Source organism: Podarcis muralis, chromosome 12 (genome assembly GCF_964188315.1).
Source record: "Podarcis muralis chromosome 12, rPodMur119.hap1.1, whole genome shotgun sequence".
NCBI classification, from domain to species: domain Eukaryota; kingdom Metazoa; phylum Chordata; class Lepidosauria; order Squamata; family Lacertidae; genus Podarcis; species Podarcis muralis.
The window spans coordinates 41,454,160-41,458,765 of NC_135666.1; the positions used below are offsets into that span (position 1 = coordinate 41,454,160).

Genomic DNA, 4,606 nt, shown 5'->3' on the forward strand with positions numbered 1-4,606 from the left:
TTGGAGTATCTAAATTTAGCTCCGTAACTAAGAGTTACTATAGCAGATGATTAAATTCTCTCTTTAAAAATTCTAGACTTATTGGCTTCCTTGGGAAAATATCTGTATAAGTAGGTTCATGGGGCATCAGTGGTGCTCATCACTCTGAATGCCATGTATGTTTTAGACAGTCGGCTGCACAGTAATATTAAGCTGCTGTTTCCACCTAAAAAGAAGCTTTCAAATGAGTTTTGTAGGTTATATAGTGGAAAACCTTGGAAGGAGTTTCAATAGAGCTTGGCATGCCAGTAAGGACAAGTCCCATTCAACTCACATCCCACAAACAAGACAATGTTTATTGGAAATGTTACCATATTGGTCCAGCTATAAGCCTCCCATAAAGCCTGTCTGTAGCCCTAACATGTAACAGGCACCTGTGGAGAAGGACACATGATGCTTTTCCTAAAACTGTCCAAAGTTCCACGCACTTCCCATGGTCTCATCTTAAATTAAGGCTGCTCTACCTGTAAGAGAGGGACACGGGTGGCACTGTGGGTTAAACCACAGAGCCTAGGACTTGCTGATCAGAAGCTCAGTGGTTCAAATCCCCATGACGGGGTGAGCTCCCGTTGCTTGGTCCTTGCTCCTGCCAACCTAGCAGTTCCGAAAGCACATCAAAGTGCAAGTAGATAAATAGGTACCGCTCCGGCAGGAACGTAAATGGTGTTTCCGTGCACTGCTCTGGTTTGCCAGAAGCGGCTTAGTCATGCTGGCCACATGAGCTGGAAGCTGTATGCCGGCTCCCTCAGCCAATAAAGCGAGATGAGCGCCGCAACCCCAGAGTTGGCCGCGACTGGACCTAATGGTCAGGGGTACCTTTACCTTTACCTTACCTGTAAGAGAGCAAATATAGGCCGCACTCTGGTTTCTTGAGGGTTTTTGTGTTTTACGTAATAATTTGTTGGAAGCCACCCACAGTGGCTGGGGCAACACAGTCAGTAGGGCGGCATATAAATAATATAAGCATTATTATTATTATGTTACATTCCCATTAAAACTTGCCCCAAAGGGCAAAAATGTGTGAAGAGGGAAACTGCCCTCTTGCCAAAAGACCCACAGGGAGGTTTCATTCTGAGTTCCTTATACTCAAGAAACAAAACATGCTAATGCACCTAATAGAATTTTTCCAGCTGGCCTGCAATAGATATACTGGTGCTGGGTTATCATGCATTGGCCTGGAATGGATATGCTGGCTCAGTGCCTAATTAAAGAAAGGAAAATTTCCCTGGAAATGGAGTGAATTGTGACAGGGGAACTCTGATTTATATTTTATTCAGGCAGTGGCACAAAGGCACAAAATCAAAACAGTGCGTTCTTTGGCTCTCCCCCCCCCCACAAAAAAGTCAAAGAGAGATCTAAGCAGGGTTACTTAATTAAGCTGAAGGGTAGCCCAACGCCTCCCTTGATCTGCTGCCTCCAGTGAATGCAAGAAAATAATTGTGGCATTTCCTTTAGTGAGCTCCAGAGAAGGAAAGCAACTATTAACAGCCTTTCAAAGACGTTATCGTTTTAAGGGATTTTCTCTGGTGTTAAAACTAAACTTCAGGTCTACTGCCCAATTAATGAAATGTTATATCCAAGTATTGTGCATGTTTACCCAGAAGTAAATCTGACCTTCTTCAATGGGGGCATACCCCAAATAAGTATGCCTAGGATATGAGCCTTCATTAGTTGTATTCATGTTAAGGTTGGTTGTTTTGAATAATGCTATAATTCTGAACAAAAGAAAGCATATCTCTTTTTTTAAAAAAGGAAAAAGGCTGTCCTTTTAGAGCTAGGACTCAGCTACGTTAGTAAAGAAAATGTGCTTTATTTGAGTTATAGCACTGTGACACCAGATGGCGCTGTGGAGTCCTGTCTTTCTCCAATGGGATTTCCCTTTCAACTGAATTGTCCTAGTGTGGGGGAAAATTGGCCCTCCAGACCACATAGAATCATAGAGTTGAAGGGATTACAAGGGTCATCTAGTCCAACTTCCAACAACGCAGGAATCCTTTGCCCAACATGGGGCTCAAACCCACAACCCTGAAATTACAAGTCTCATGCTCTACCAACTGAGCTATTCGGTCAAGATGTTGCTGAAGTACAACTCCCCAGCAAGCATAGTCAAAAGCCAGGGATGATGGGAGTTGTAGTTCAGCAACATCTGGAGGGCCAATGTGAGCAGCATATTTCTCTACACACCTGCACAAATGTGCAGAATCATGAAGAAACATGACACATTCAAAACAATAGCCAGAAGATGTGTTTTTAATATGGGTGCAGCTTTGAAACCCTGTCCATACCTGCTACTGAAGAATCCTAAAGCAGTCATCTCAAGTTTGGGGGTTGGGAAACCGCCCTAAAGAAGGAAACCCAAGGAAGCATACCTGGGACTAAACCTCATTGAACTCAATGGAATTTAATCCAACGTAGAGCGGCAGTATTAAGGAGCCAGGTGTGAGCCAGGTCTCTAACTGCTACCTATTGCGAAATATTAAAAGATGATCTATATTAACTGTGGCTGTTCAGCTGAGATGGACATATTCTGAAATGTTGGTGCTGTAAGCAGAGTTATATATATATATACCACAGAACAGAGCATTGATATGGTTGAACAATAGTTCTGAGTGGCAACACCTTTGAGTAATTTGGCTGTGATTTAACATAGATGCAAATTCCTTGAGTTTCTGACTGCATAATAGAGCAATCAGGAGAGAGAGAAACGGCAGAAGTGTTGCCCTGTTGCCGTCTGTCCATCTGTTACGCTTGGCAAGATAGTGGATGCTCACTTATGGTCTGTGTTAAGTCTGCTTCCTCCAACATCGAAAGCCAATGCAGGAGAGACCAGAAACTTCTGTCCTCCTGAATTATTCCTCTTTCTTGAAGTTCTCACCAATAAGCTTACCGGTAAGCTGTAAACTAAAAGACTTCTAGAAGATTCACTAGAAAATGGCACAGTCCTGTGATACTACTTTATTCTCAAGTAAAGCTATGAGGCCAGGTTATCTCCCTGGAATATATATGTTGCCTGAATAGTCTGGCTCCTTGTAAGTATGATGTCGATATCAACAATTGTCCTATTGTGGCATATATTAGTTTTCCTTTTTTACTCATTTACTTCATAAAAAATACCATACTGTACCCTCTAACATTTCTCTGATGAAAATAGGGAAATGCATGTCATTCTGGATCTCCCAGTCCTTGTCTAAGGATTGGGGCTTGTTAAGCCATTCCTTGAAACAGTACTTTTTTTCTTTTAAAAAACGTTTAGGGGTACTCTCATTTTCCTATTCATATTGAAATACTGCGCCTCAATGAGGCCAAACTTAGATTCACAAAATGTCTAGGGGCATGTGTACACCTGCATCCCCCCCCCCGAAAAAAGCACGCCCTTGAACCATTCTAGTATTGGTGGAAACCCATTTGAAACACAGTACAAACTTTCATCCTCTTGGAATTACCTCAGGGCGAAGCTCTGATTTGGTTCTGGGGGAGCAGGGCAAATACTAATTTACCAGCATCCTGCCAATTAGCCAGTGGCGTAGCGTGGGTTGTCAGCACCCGGGGCAAGGCAAGTAATTTGCGCCCCCTAACCCGTGAATTTTAGCAGGGGCAGAGAGCTGCGAGTGCGAGCGCGCGCCCCCCCAGATGTTGCACCCGGTGCGGCCGGGCCCCCCCCGCACCCCCCACGCTACGCCACTGCAATTAGCACGAAGACCAACATGGCAGAACTTCCCCACAAAAGCTTAGCTGGTACAATCCACCTGACTTTTGCTATTCCTCTGTTTTGGTTGCCAGCTTCTTGATTTAGGATTGTATTCTTCAAGTTCTTTTCATAACAATTATGTGATTCCACATTTACTACCTGCCATGTACCTGGGAATGCCAACACAGAATATAGTATATTCCCTACTATAAAAATTGTATAATACTCCTGAGTTTACCGTAACAAAATTAAACTTTCTGTGTACACTAAGCACACTCAATTTTTTAAGAAAACATACACACACATTGTACTGAGATTAGTTCAAAGTACTCACATATTATGTAAACAGATCTTCCCACTGGAAAAATGTATGTCCAGATTCATCTGTAAGAATAATTCAGTCTGATACTTTAGCTCCTCCTTGTGGCAAGCCCTTGGTTATTATAAAGTAAATATATCACATAAAATGTTTAGGAGTTGACTAACTTCAGAGTTCTTATTAAAGAACAATTAAAATCAATGTTATAATACAGCAATGGTGGTTTTTTTAATGGTTTAACAAAGGGAGCCTTAATACAATGTGTACTGTTAACCACACAAAAGAATATTGGAAGTGTGGTGGTAGAACTAATTCATATTTTTTATTTAAAAACTTCTTTATAGGCAAACAGAATCAGCAGTCCCAAAACAGTAAACTGACCTGAGACATATTTGCATAAAAATGAACTCAACACAGACTCATTGTCTGATTTTAGAATGGCCAACTCTTGAAATAAAAAAAATGAACTAGGGTGGGACACAGTTTTTTTGTCGGGGGGAGCAGGTCCTGGGGCTGAGTGAAGCACAAAATTTGTCCAGCCATCTAAAGTGCATAACTTT

The 4,606-nt window shown here is 42.0% G+C and overlaps 1 non-coding gene across 1 annotated transcript; it reads right to left on the minus strand.

Moving 5' to 3' along the window:
• Positions 1 to 2,035: 2,035 nt before the first annotated feature.
• On the minus strand, positions 2,036 to 2,108 carry TRNAT-UGU (transfer RNA threonine (anticodon UGU)). The gene has a single exon. It is a non-coding gene; the product is annotated as a tRNA-Thr (tRNA).
• Between the last annotated feature and the right edge of the window lie 2,498 nt (positions 2,109 to 4,606).